The following is a 14,277-nucleotide window of genomic DNA, read 5'->3' as shown; positions in this document are numbered from 1 at the left end:
CCCCAGTTCCTGGGCATAGGTGAGGAAGGAATTCCTGTGTAGGAATGTGTGACTTTAAGGATGTGGGGGCATTTACTTAACATATACCCGTCATACAGGTGGGGGATCTGAAGCCTTCTGAAGCCCTCTGATGTCCTGGAGCCTGGCAGCCTGAGCTCAGTAAATTTCCTTGGGAAAGTGAGAATGGGGAGTGGCTGAGAGATTCACAGCCAGGCTTTCAGTGTGTGTGGGGTGGGTGTGGGTGTGTGGGGCTGACAACAGCTCTGAGGCTAGACAGAAAGATGCTGCCGGTGGCTGGTTAGGCTACAAATAGAACAGCCTAGAGTGACCGCTCTCATCCCCAGCTAAGAACCAGCAGTTGGGGAGGAGTCCATACTGGTGGCTCAGTCTCACCACAATACTTCCACCCTGAAGATCACCCACAGAAGCCCAGAGGGGGCTCAGGACAAGCCAGGGATTCATCGTTCTCTTCCCCTAACATTCTCTTCACAAACTCTCTCCACAGATGTGGAGAGGCCAGCATAGCCTTCCTGATGCATGCTAATTACCTCACTCTCTGGGTCACCTGGCAAAGTTGTCTGTCATCTACTCGGTCTTGCCCAGGGCAGTGACCTCATTGTTGACCCTGATACAAGGTAGAGTGACCTGAGAAACCAGTGTCCACAAAGGGCATGGGACTTGATGCTGGTAAACTAGCCTCATATCAAGGAGGCTGGCGCCAGAGCCTGGGTGGAGGGGCTGAAGCTAACAGGCACGCACAGTTAAGGACTGTAACCAAAAAGGAGCCAAAGGCAGATGCAGGGAGAGCTAGGGCTGCCTGGCCTGGGTGTCCAGCAACAGGGTCCCATTCAGTCAGGGGAGGGAGGAGCCTGTCCTCTGACTGCTGGGAAGGAATGAACAAGAAGCAGTGGCCATTAGCTCAGCAAGTGGGAGGGAAGGACTGAATTGTCCCAGAGGTGGGGCTGCTGGGGAGCCTGGAGGCCACAAGGAGAAGACCTATATCACAGACTCCAATTACAGAGAGTTTACTGCTTATTGGAGGCCACATTCTCCCTGATAGCTCTTGGCCCAGAAACAGAGAAGCCAATCAAGGAGGGGGTAAACCCAGTCCCGGGGGACGCAGGGCTCCTCTGATGGCCTATTTGGACTCCCTGAAGGCTTTACCTCCCCCAGCCCCCTCTTTTTAGGCCATACTATAGTAACTCATTAACCCTAATACCCATCTCCTTCTCTCAGTGAGCATCAGAACTGCTGGCCCTGTGAACTGAACCCCACCTCATCACGGAAAGCCTCACACAGTAGTGCAGCCACCAGCTCCACACAGAGGGCAACCAGACCCCTGGAGTGACCACCCTGGGGGCTAGGATCTGTTGACATAGCCAGACATCAGCTTTCAGCTACCCAGAGGAAAGGGGAAGGTAACAGGAAGAAGGAGCTGGGGAGAGAGCTGGTGCCAGTTTAGGACCCCTTTGGAGAGCCTTCGTGGGGACAGAGATGGGGGCTAGGGTCCTGCTGCCACCTGGTGGTTGTACCAGGCAAAGCACCATTATTGTCTTCCTGTGTGAATCGGTTTCTTTGTAACCCAATCCTGGTTCTGAAGTTTAATTCCAGGGGCAGTTATCTTTGTGAACCCCAGTTTCTTTTCTGATAATGAAAATAGACCCCGGAGGCACTGGGAGTGTAAGAGTTGAGTTTGAGAGACGGCTCCGCATGTTAAGGCGCTCGCTGAGGCAGCATGAAGGCCCGAGCTTCCAACCCTGTGAAAGCCAGGTATGATCCAACAGCCATGGGGTGGTGTGGGAGTAGAGGCATGGGGACTCACTGGTCGTTCTAGTATACTTTCTATTGCTGAGAAAAAGACCATGATCCTTTAATCCCAGCATTCAGGAGGCAGAGGCAGGTGGATCTCTGTGAATTTGAGATCAGCCTGGTCTACAGAGCTAGTTCCAGGACAGGCTCCAAAGCTACACAGAGAAATCCTGTCTCAAACCCTGCCCCACCCCTACACCTCAAAAAAAGGCCATGACCAAAAGCAACTGGGAAAGGGAAAGGGAAAGGGGTTATTTGGCTTACAACTAATCATAGTTGATCATTGAGGGAAGCCAAGCCAGGAACTAAAATAGGGCAGGGACTGAAACAGAGGCTGTGGAGGAATGCCAGTCAGTTTAGCTTAATTGTGAGCTCCAGGTTCCGTGAGATACTCTCTCAAAAACGAGTGTAAAGCAATAAAGACAGCCTGTGCCAACTCTTGCCTCTCTTGGTCATTTGCATCTACACGTACACACCCTTGTATACAACACACACAAACACACACACAAGATCATATGAGCATTAACATAATATGCTACAGCTTGCTTGGCCTCTGGGTGGAACGTACATAGCAGCCTTCCTTCCTTCCTTCCTCCTTCCTTCCTTCCTTCCTACCTTCCTTCTTCCTTCCTTCCTTCCTTCCTTCCTTCCTTCCTTCCTTCCTGCTTCCTTCCTTCCTTCCTTCTTCCTTCCTTCCTTCCTTCCTTCCTTCCTTCCTTCCTTCCTTCCTTCCTTCCTTCCTTCCTTCCTTCCTTCCTTCCCTTCCTTCTTCCTTCCTTCCTTCCTTCCTTCTTCCTTCCTTCCTTCCTTCCTTCCTTCCTTCCTTCCTTCCTTCCTTCCTTCCTTCCTTCCTTCCTTCTTCCTTCCTTCCTTCCTTCCTTCCTTCCTTCCTTCCTTCCTTCCTCCTTCCTTCCTTCCTTCTTCCTTCCTTCCTTCTTCCTTCCTTCCTTCCTTCCTTCCTCCCTTCCTTCCTTCCTTCCTTCTTCCTTCCTTCCTTCCTTCCTTCTTCCTTCCTTCCTTCCTTCCTTCTTCCTTCCTTCCTTCCTTCCTTCCTTCCTTCCTTCCTTCCTTCTTCCTTCCTTCCTTCCTTCCCTTCCTTCCTTCCTTCCTTCCTTCCTTCCCTTCCTTCCTTCCTTCCTTCCCTTCCTTCCTTCCTTCCTTCCTTCCTTCCTTCCTTCCTTCCTTCTTCCTTCCTTCCTTCCTTCCTTCCTTCTTCCTTCTTCCTTCTTCCTTCCTTCCTTCCTTCTTCCTTCCTCCCTCCCTTCCTTCCTTCCTTCCTTCCTTCCTTCCTTCCTTCTTCTTCCTTCCTTCCTTCTTCCTTCCTTCCTTCCTTCTTCCTTCCTTCCTTCCTTCCTTCCTTCCTTCTTCTTCCTTCCTTCCTTCCCTTCCTTTCCTTCCTTCCTTCCTTCCTTCCTTCCTTCCTTCCTTCCTTCCTTCCTTCCTTCCTTCCTTCCTTCCTTCCTTCCTTCCTCCTTCTTCCTTCCTTCCTTCCTTCCTTCCTTCCTTCCTTCTTCCTTCCTTCCTTCCTTCCTTCCTCCTTCCTTCCTCCTTTCTTCCTTCCTTTCTCCACCCACCTAAAAAGCTCATCTCAATGCCACTCCCTCCAGCTCCCCTTCATGACTGGCCACTTCCTGGTCCTGTGAGAACCAGTTAAATGCTGGAGGCTGGTTATGTTTCACTCCACTAACCACGTTTGTTTGACCCATGTGCACCTGTACCAGGTGTGCTTGATCACATGTGGGCAGGAGGTACATGGGCAGGAAATATGTTCAGGGTGTACGTTCACCTCTGATTGGATGTAGGGGGTGAGGGTGGGGGGTGGGAGGGGTGTGTGTGGGCAGGAAAACTGTAAGGGTACATTCTTGCCCCTGACTGGACTGATGGGAAATAGGGTGGCCTTGTGGGGTTGCCTTTTTAAGCCTCTGCAAAGTGTGACTCGTGGCCATTTTCTGGGAAGCCAGTTACGGACGGACCAGGCCGGAGAGTCCATCAACTTGACTGGTATCTAATTAAAGCCTGCGTCAAATTTGGCTTTGAACTGTAGTTTGGTGTTATTCTTGACCTGTGGATGAACAGTCCATCCCTCTGAACCACTGGGAGCTTCCAATATGTCTCTCGTCATACTCACCACACATTTCTCCGTGTTCCTCCTTTTCCAGCTGGAACCTGCAGGGAGGAAGCCATTTACACAACGTTCCCACCCACCACCCATGGAGGACTTCCAGAGTAAGAACTGAACCCATGACAGCCTGCTGAGCTGAGCCTAGGACCAAATGAGCCTCCAGTCTCAGAAAGACAGATGGCTTCCTTGTCATAGGTAATTATTTTCCAAAGATGAAAACATCAAATATGGCAGAAGAAAAATTGACCAAGCTGAAAAATCTGGAATTACATTGCTTGGAAATGACCTCTGCTATTTTAAAATTCATTTTATTCTTTGCATCCGTGTCAGTATAAAATACATATAAAATTTGGACCGTGGAGTGTATGAAACAGTACAATAGGTGGTGGGTGCTGTCTCTGACACCAAATAGCATTCCAAAACATTTACGTTCTCCACAATCACGCACTTTGAAGCTGCATCACTATTTACCTAACCTTTTTTCCTTGTTGACATTTATCACCTTAAAAGAAGCTGTTACCAACAATGCTGACAGAGTCCTAGATTTGGGATTGGAAGGTCAAAGAGATGAAGAGATATAGAGTCACCGCTTCTCAATTCTCAATCAGAAACCGAATCGCCATGTGGTTTTGCCAGCTTGTCTCGCTCTTTCGTGAATGTCTGTCTCTTTTCCAGGTTCCAAGGAGATAACCCAGTTTCCGAATGGAAATGAGGTTGGATGAGGACCTGAAGGGAAAGATCCGATGCAGGCATCTCAAGCTCAGCTCTGCTCATGTTCCTGTAACCACGAGGGTTCCTGGCTGCCGCAAGCCAGCCTTTCCCCAGAGCCCTAGGGATCCCTCGCTTTGGTCTGAGAACTTGGTCTGTTCTTCTCTCTTATGGGCAGTAAACTATTTCTGAATCTCAGGAAAACTCATGTTTTCACAACTTTCTCCATAGGGAAGAAAATGGCTCTCTTAGCCAGGCATGGTGATGCATACCTGTAATCCCGGAACTGAGACAGGAGGATTGCTGTGGGTTTGAGGCTGGCGTGAACCATATATGGGCTTTTGCTTAGCTGGTCAGGAGGCAGCCTGAGTCTGAGGCTCCTCACACCCACTGTCCACACTGTTTGTTCCCCTTATAACATTTAATAATTTAAATAATAATTTATAATTTAGATAAACAGACATTCATTTAGGGTGAGACAGCTGCAGAGCCACAGATCTCAACTACATGGTCACTTCTGCACCCATCCTTCTCTTGCTTCCCTTCCCTGAATAACATCTTCAGATATGGGTCAAGGTAGGATCTATCTCCTCATAGCTCATCACTGTTCCTTAGGCTAGAGCTCATGCCTCATGGTCAAGCCCAGGCCCAGGGTCTCTTAATGTAAAATATCCTGTCATTATAGGGTTCTCTGGAAGCCTTCTTATGACTTCGTTTACGTCTTCAGTCTTATGGATTGTATGACCTCACAGTAACCCCAGTTTGTTTACTCCTGCAGCATTATAACACATGTTTGAATACTGTCTAGCCTTGCTTGGCAACAGCCTGCTATTTTGATCCCTGCTCTTTTAACAAGAAAAGTTGAGTATGCACTGAAGCTTGAGAGCTTGGAGAATTACCGGGCAAAACTGTCATGAGATTCCTCTTGATTACCACATTTGTGACTTCTTGGGTAAGTTTGAACAGCAGAGGAATGAGGATGCCTTCTGAGATTTCTCAACCCATGCTGCATAGCCTGCCCCATGGGGCGGTGTGGTCTGACCCACACACAAGGATTCAGTACTGAGCAGGGAAGAGCAATGGTCCCAGGGAGGTGATGATGAATAAAGCAGTCAGTCATGGTTGGAGCTCTCAGAATGGGGAGACTTGTCACCCGAGGAAGGTCCTCAAGTCCATTCAGACCCTGCTAATCGCAGGTCTCCTCCAGATTTGAGAATTGCCCAAGAAAATGGGAAACCATCTCGTGTTCCTCTCTCTGCTTCTCAGGCACCACACTGTTGCCATCCCGTCACTGACCCCGTCCCAGGGTCCAGTTTTATAAGTCTGGAGTCCTTGTGCAATTGTTCAAAGGGCTCTTGGCTGAGGGCCAGTAGCTCCCTCCCTCCTTGCTCTGCTGATCCAATGCAAGTTGCTCCACCCTGGCCCAGCTCCTCACCCTTCTCCAAAGAAAGCGGTCACCTCAGTGCATCTCACTGGCTGGTACACTTGTCCTTCTTGGAAGGTCAGACAGTCCTCAGGTGCAGACCATGGAGGGAATCACCCCTTTCCAGTTCCAGGGGCCTTGGATAGGAAATTCATGTGATATGTTCAGGGGTACGACACACTTCTTCCTCACTGTCCTAGAACTGGGTACAAGTTCTAGGGGCTGAACTGGTTGTCTGGCATCTCTTTATGGAGACACTTGATGCTGGAGATTTTGATGGAGACAGACACCCTGTCCCTTCAAATCTGAAACAGGGTTGACTTCTGCTTGTGTCTATTCCCCAGTCATCAGGGCAGGTTGAGAGAGGGGAGTCTTTTTCTCTACTCACTAGGGTACAGATCAAGGGGACACTCAGAAGACCTGGGAAACCATTGCTGAGCTGAAGGGGGGGGACACCTCTTAAACCCACCGCCAGCCTTGGTCCCCACCCAAATCCATGTAGGCACTTTCAGGAGCTTGTAGGGGTGTCAGCTTAGACCGTCCAGGATGTTCCACAGCACCCCTTTCCCCAGCCCCTCCACTGCCTTTTGATCATCTCTACAGTAGGGTGTCTAGACATCGAACCCCAGGATCCATCTGACCCCAGCACTGGCTTCTGTCTCCTGTTTCCCCCTTCTACTCTGCACAAAATCCTCCTTCTCTTTAACTTGTGACTCAGTTCCTCACAGCTCATGTGTTCTGGGCCCTTCAGAGAGAGAGGAAGAGAGAAAGAGGGAGGAGGAGGGAGACAGAAAGAGGGAGAGGGGAGAGAGAGAGAGAAAGAGAGAGAGAGAGAGAGAGAGAGAGAGAGAGAGAAGGAGGGGGACAGAGAAAGGGGACAGACAGAGAGGTTGAGGGAGAGGACAGAGAGAAGGGACAGAGAGGGAGAGGGAGGGGCAGAGAGAGAGGTCAGAGAGAGAGAAAGAGAGAGGGAGAGGAAGAGGGAGAGGGTTAGTGCCATCCTACCCCCTGTCATTACTCTTCTGTCCACCAGGGGATCTCAGCTTCCCCACCCAGACCATAGGCAGACCCTGCTCTCAGCTGCCGTTCCCTTGGCTCTCTTCTGCCTGTGTCAGGCTGGGCCTTTATCCCTTTTTTTTTTTTTCTTTTTTGGTTTTTTGAGACAGAGTTTCTCTGTGGCTTTGGAGGCTGTCCTGGAACTAGCTCTTGTAGACCAGGCTGGTCTCGAACTCACAGAGATCGGCTGCCTCTGCCTCCCGAGTGCTGGCATTAAAGGTGTGCGCCACCAATGCCAGGCATTTGTCCCTGTTTCTACCCTAAGAGTGGGAGCATCTTTTCCCATGAATGCTAAGGACAGTACCAAGGGGCAGGGACTGTCTTGGGGAGCAGAGCCTGGGATAACCTTGCCTACAGCAGCCCTGCTTCCTTGAATGGGACCCTGGGGATCTGCCTTGTCTCCAGTGGGGCATTACCCCAGCTTCAACCCAAGATGCCCAAAGACAGATGCCAGGAGGAGACAGGGAACACTGGCATCCGGCTGCTGTCTCCATATCTGTCTTTGTGCCACAGTTCTCAGGCTGGGGGAGGGCTTTGCTGTTGTACTAGAGTCTGAGGGGTCTTGAGCAGCTTTGTGGAAGTCAGGTGATCAGAGGAAAAGTGAAACTGAAAATTTGGTGTCTCTGATTTGCCTGTGTTAGAGTTGCTTGCCGCAGGACACAGAGGCTAGGCTCCAGGTCTACCAGAAAAGTCACTTGGCACAGTCATCACTTGGGAATGCAGAGGGTATGTGTGTGTATGCGAGCAGGAGTGTGGTGCTTGGGAGACTGAGGTGAGGAGGCCCCAGCTGAAAGGATGCCCGCCCCTTTCATGGCTTCACTTGATCCAGTATCCTCACCCTGTCTCCCTTGGGGACTTTGTAGGAGGATAGGCAGGAATCTAGGTGGAGTAGCCAGGTCCCAGGGGTCAAAGGACAGGCACGAAAGGAAAGGTTGGAGATGGGGTGAGGTCTAGGGACAGGTAGGAATGGATGACTGGAAAGATGTGCTGTTGGGGACTCTGAGCATCTTTCCACTCCCTTAGGACTCTGGGGAACAACCCTGACTGAGAATACAGCTGAGAACAGAGAACTCTATGTCAAGACCACCCTGAGGGAACTTGTGGTATACATCGTGTTACTTGTGGATATCTGTGTGAGAGGCCACTGTCCTATGGGCATCTGCCTGTGAGAGGCACACATGTGTGAAATATTTGTACATTGTAGACAGCATTCATCTGTGTGAGTGGACCCTGGGAACTTTGTGTATGCAGCAATATGCAACTCCTGTGGCTTTTTAGCTTAAGAGATTTCATTGAGAAAGAGTTATCACTGAGCGCAATGGAAGAGGCCCAGCTGGCAGAAAGGTGGTTAACAAAGGAGGCTTCTCTCAAATTCCCAGGTAACCCAGTTTTCAAGTTGAGTTACTGACACTGGACCAGTAGCCATAGTTTGCACTGGTAGGTGGAAATTTTGTAAAGAGTGAAGGGCCTCTCTCCCTCCCTTTCTTTTCTTTTTCTTTCTTTTCTTTTCTTTTTTTCTCAAGACAGGGTTTTCTGTGGCTTTGGATGCTGTCCTGGAACTAGCTCTTGTAGACCAAGTTGGTTTTGAACTCACAGAGATCTGCCTGCCTCTGTCTCCCAAGTGCTGGTATCAAAGGTGTGCGCCACCAACACCCGGCTCCCTCCCTTTCTTTTTGATGGATTTTGCATTTTTTTTTTTTTAGGGGCAAGAAGAAAATGATTCAGTTAATAGAGGTTCCTGAGAAGAGAGTTGGGGGTTCAGTGGTGTGGCAATGCCCTGTGGGAAAGCCTGCACCACACAGGCAGCTGGTTCAGTCTGTGTGGGACACTAGCTGGGACCTTTGGTGTCCAGGTTCGGAGAAGCTTAGGAAAGATCCTAGTGTCGAATGTGCAAAGGTGGCATCAAAGAGCATGCAAGCGGAGAGAGCTGGAGCACACAGAGGCTATTTGGCCTGTAGGTGAGGGAATCGCTGCTGTATTCTGTTAATGCCTTCCTTTAACAGTTGCACAGCGTATGGCGTTTGCCTCATACAGCAAGAGTGTTCTACATGTGGTCGTTTGTATGCATGTTGACCAATGTGGCAGCCTAAATCACTGTCTTGGTCACTGTCCTATTGTGTGAAGAGATACCATAACTATGGCAACTCAAAAAGAAAGCATTTAATTGGGACCGGCTTACAGTTTCAGAGGTTTATATAGTCCATTATCATCAAGGTGGGAAGCATGGTGGCAGAAGAGGGCTGGAGCAGTAGCTGAGAGCTATATCCTGATCTGCTGCCTAAGAGAGAGAAAGAGACAATGGGCTTGCATGGGCTTTTGAAACCTCAAAGCCCATGCCCAGTGACACCCTCCTCCCAACAAGGCCACACCTCCTAATCCTTTCAAATAGTGCCACTCCCTGGCAATCAGCATTTAAATCTATGAGCCTGGGTGGGGGCATTGTTATTCAAACCACCACAACTGGGACTTGCTTATCATTCCCGAGGTTTAGTCTGTTGACTTCGTGGTGAGGAGCATGGGGGCACACAAGCAGAGAAGTAGCTGAGAGTTCCACATCCAGATCTGCAGGCAGGAGGAAGAGGGAACAACCTGGGCTTGGGATGGGCTTTTTAAGACTTCAAAGTCCACCCCCAGTGACACACTTCCTCCCACTCGGTAATGCCATTTCCTGATTTCATGTATTCAAATTATGAGCTTACGGAGGGCCATTCTTATTCAAACCACTACAGTCACCAACTGCAGTGTTTCCCTTCCAGATGGCGCCTGTCCCTAGGAGGGAAGAAGACATCCTCCTCCCTAACCTCCAACATCACCTGTGGGTTTTCCCAGTGTCCCACCAGTTCTGTTCTGGGGAGTGTCCACAAGCCCTTCTCTGTGGCAGACACAGGGCTAAGGGCTCTTGCATGATGGATTTCTTAGGCCTTTTCCCTCCTGAAGCTCACTAAACCATTTCTATTCTGTCTCAAAACCAGTCATTACAACCCTGACCAGAGACTGACGTTTTGGGTTCTGAATTTGCACAGATTTAGGTTCAAACACTACAATCTTCCATTTACCATCTGAGAGACCTACCCAGGATTATGTGGCCATTTTATGGGCCATTCACTCAGCCTGGCATGGTGTGTCAACAGTTTCAGAGGACTCACCATGCAGTCTCCTGTGTCAGCCCTGATCATTAACACCTTTAACTAGAAAAAAATCTACCGAGGGACATCTGACTGGCACAGTATCCCTTGACATCCTTACTTCTGTTGTGTCTAGATTTGGGAGGTCTATGAGGATGCACACAGGAAGTGATATCTGAACAAAGATGAAGAAAGAGGCCTTAGTCCCTGCAAGGGACAGAAAGTGAATGCCAGCTTCTGGGAAGAGGGGACAGCACGTGCAAAGTCAAGTTTAGGGAACACGCATGTGTGGATGATGCAAACATTGGGAATGGAAGAATGGTGACCAGGACCAGGCTGGAGTCCTTGGAGAGCCTCATGGGGGCTGATATGAAACCAGACTTTGTCCTGAGGGCCATGAATGGAGCCATGAGAGATTCAGGGCATCAGCCTGCACAGCACATACGAAAGCTCTATTTCTGGTTTCTAGACATTGGGTCAGAGATAATATGCCTGGGAAAGTTTAGAGGAGGAGAAAGATACACACATACATAGTGGTCACTGCAACTGACAACCACATTGACCGCTATGATTTGTTAGACCCCTGGAAAACTCAGGTATCCGGGGTCCCAGGCCATGACTGCGGTCACCCCAATCACCAGGCAGATTCGAGAGCTTGCTGCAAACTGCACGAGGTTTTATTGTAATTTAACGAGCTAACCCCATGTTAGCTCGGGTCTTTCACCCACTCGCCATGGCAGGGCTCACAAAAGACAGCTCCTAGGGCCTCCGGAGAGATCTTATAGGACAGCGTAAGGGGAGTGTCTAGGGGTACGAATAGGCTCAGGATTGGTGTGCCTCCAGGCTTGGAGGGCTTGTCCTGTGTTGATTGGCCAACTGGTTGTTATGGCCCATAGGCCCTCCCAGGGTGGTTGCTATGCTCTGCACGTCATTGCTCTGCACTTGTCTGTAAAGCACACCCAGAGCCATAAAGCATAGCGCCACCAGCTAACTTCTTATTAGTTCCTTGTCACGAGGCAGGCATCTGATTTTCTGGTGACTAAGACAAGGTCATAGAGCACGTGTTCAGCCGTTATGGCTGCCAAAAGGGAAGCTGGTCCCTTCAGATTGACCATCTCTGTGAACACTACAACTGACCACCACAATGACTGTTATGGCTGACCCTCACAGTGGGCAGAATGAATGGCACAATGGTGACCATTATGGCTGACCCTCACGGTGGGCAGCACAAATGACCACTACAGTGAACACCACAACTGATCACCACAATGACCATTACAATTGACCATCCCCATGGATACTATAGTGTGACCACTATGGCTGATCATCACAGTGAACATTATAACTGATCCTCACATTGACCGCTGTGACTGACCATGACATTGGACACTCTAACTGATCACCACAGTGACCACTATAGCTGACCATCACAGTGTGAAAGACCCCCGGAGGCTCAGGCCCCCCAGGATCTCAGCCCAGGACCGCGGTCACCCCAATCACCAGGCAGAGTTGAAAGCTTGATGCAAACAGCATGAGGCTTTATTATAGTTGTTTAATGAGCTAACCCCATGTTAGCTCGGGTCTTTCACCCACCCACCATGGTGGATGGCTAGGAAAGACAGCTCGAAGCATCTGCATAGAGATCTTATAGGGCAGAGTGTCTAGGGGTACGCACAGGCTCAGTATTGGTGTGCTTCCAGGCTTGGAGGGTTTGCCCTGTGTTGATTGGTCAACTGATTGTTATGGCCCATAGGCCTTCCCAGGGTGGTTGCTATGCTCTGCACGTCATTGCTGTGCACTTGTCTGTAAAGCACACCCAGAGCCATAAAGCATAGCACCACCAGCTAACTTCTGATTGGTTCCTTGCCACGAGGCAGGCATCTGACCTCCTAGTGACCAAGGCAAGGCCAGACAAGCACGTGTACGACTGTTATGGCTGCCGAAATGGGGAGCTGGTCCCTTCAAGTGGGACTACAACTGATCACCACAGTGACAGAGACAGGATCTCTCTATGTAGTCCTGATTGCCCTAAAACTCATTACGTAGACCAGGCTGGCTTTGAATTTATAGAGATCCGCCTGCCTCTGCTTCCCGAGTACCGGATTAAAGGCATGCACCACCACACCCTGCTGAAATGTTTTATTTTACTTTCCAAACTACTTTATCAGGCCACCAAATTAATTTAATCAAATTAGTATGGCATGCTGATTAAACACCTGGACTCTGAAATCAGCCTGTCTTGGTTCAAGGCCAGGCACTCCAGTTATCAGCTGTGTGATCTGAGGACATTTGCTCACCTGTTTGCCCTGAACACTCATACCCGAAAAGGATATTGTGAAAGGTAATGTAGCCATTGATATTGTGCTATGTGTTTAGCACCATGTCTGCCTGGCATGGTGAATGAGCCTGTTACCTTCCACTCATAATAAACACTATGCAACCACATTGCAGATGAACCCAGGAAGCCACAGGACAGGGCAAGACTTGATCTGGAACTTTAAACCACCTGAAAACTCCATCTCCTCTGAACTGGGTTCTTGGTAAATTGACTACTTGCTGATATGTAGGCTTACCTCTGCTTCACCTTAAAAATTAAAGCATGTGCCCACAAATCCCAACTTCCATAAAACTATTTCTGACGCTGGGCAATGGTGGCACACGCCTTTAATCCTAACACTCAGAAGGCAGAGGCAGGTGGATCTCTGTGAGTACGAGGCCAGCCTAATCTACAGAGTGAGTTCCAGGATAGGCTCCAAAGCTACACAGAGAAACCCTGTCTTGAAAAACCAAAGCAAACAAAACAAAAACCCAAACATGCCCCCCCCAAACAAAACAACTGCCTCTGAAACAGTATTTAGAGAAGTTCAGCTGTCTCCCTTTTGTATCTATACATTCAGATGTGTGAGGGTTCATGTATGAGGGACGAAAGCAACACGGCACATGTGGGAGTCAGAGGGCAACCTCAGGTGTTGGACCTCACTTCCCACCTTGTTCCTGAGGCCGTAGCTTTTACCGTTCACCTCAGTGAACATCAGGTGACCTGGTCCCTGAACTTTCCTGCGTTCTCCTGGCAGCCTCCTCTTACATGCTCGGTGTGCTGGGATTACAGACACGTGCTCCCACATCTGGCTCTACACAGGGTCTGGGGATCTGTACCCCAGGGCTCACGCTTTTGTAGCACTTGACCCACTATCTCCCCAGTCTGAGAAGTTTGTGTTTTGAAGGTTCCTACAAAATTACTAAAACAATACTCCATGCCCTGTTCCCTTTTTCTCTGTCTTTGTCTTCTCTCCAGTGAATCTTCAGCGAACGTGGGGCCTTGAGCAGGGTCTCAGCTGCTTTGGAGACCTCCAACACCCTGGTCCTCACCTTCCTGGCCTCTAGCTCTCTGTTGCCTTCCCTGGGCTCTGGTCTCAACTAAATGATGAATTCTCAGTGAGAATGATTGAGTCCCAAAGCAGGTGAAAATACGTAAACATTTCAATGGCTTTTGGTCCTCCAAAAGGCCACTGCCCATAAGCAAATACAGACTCTCTCTGTGGTATTAAAATCTAGCTGGGGTGAGGGGCGAGCAGGAAGGAAATGTCTAAAGAGGTTGAGAACCAGCTCTTCTACCTAAGGACAGAATACAAGTCTTGGCGTAAGACTTGCTCCATCAGGTGCTGCCATGCCAATGGCTACGCCTCTTCATGGTGTGCTTGACTCTGAGAGTTCCGGTGACTAGAGTTCAGATACTTGAAGACACTAGAGGTGACTGTTAGGATAGATCCTGCGGTCTGACGTAACGATAACAACACAGTAGTCATGGCTTCAGGTGCTAGCTCTGCCAGTTGCTCACTTTGTGACCTTGGGCACTTCCTTGCTGGTAAAACAAAGAAAATAGTACCTAAGGAGATAGCAGGCATAAAGAATCTCACTCAGTTGTTGATACTAATTACATTTATATTTTCTAGTGGAATCTCACAGTGCCCACTTGGTCCTTTAAACTGATTGTTTAATGGTGTGTGTAGTACATGTGTGTGTGTGTACTCTCG

The 14,277-nt window shown here is 49.3% G+C and overlaps 1 long non-coding RNA gene across 1 annotated transcript; it reads left to right on the top strand.

Moving 5' to 3' along the window:
• Positions 1-1,550: 1,550 nt before the first annotated feature.
• On the top strand, positions 1,551-4,843 carry LOC113834822. Its single transcript, XR_004769451.1, has 3 exons — positions 1,551-1,770; positions 3,969-4,126; positions 4,607-4,843. It is a non-coding gene; the product is annotated as an uncharacterized LOC113834822 (long non-coding RNA).
• Positions 4,844-14,277: the final 9,434 nt, after the last annotated feature.

Source organism: Cricetulus griseus, chromosome 3 (assembly GCF_003668045.3).
Source record: "Cricetulus griseus strain 17A/GY chromosome 3, alternate assembly CriGri-PICRH-1.0, whole genome shotgun sequence".
NCBI classification, from domain to species: domain Eukaryota; kingdom Metazoa; phylum Chordata; class Mammalia; order Rodentia; family Cricetidae; genus Cricetulus; species Cricetulus griseus.
Note: the sequence above shows the minus strand (reverse complement) of the source record. Positions and strands in the feature narration are given on the sequence as shown.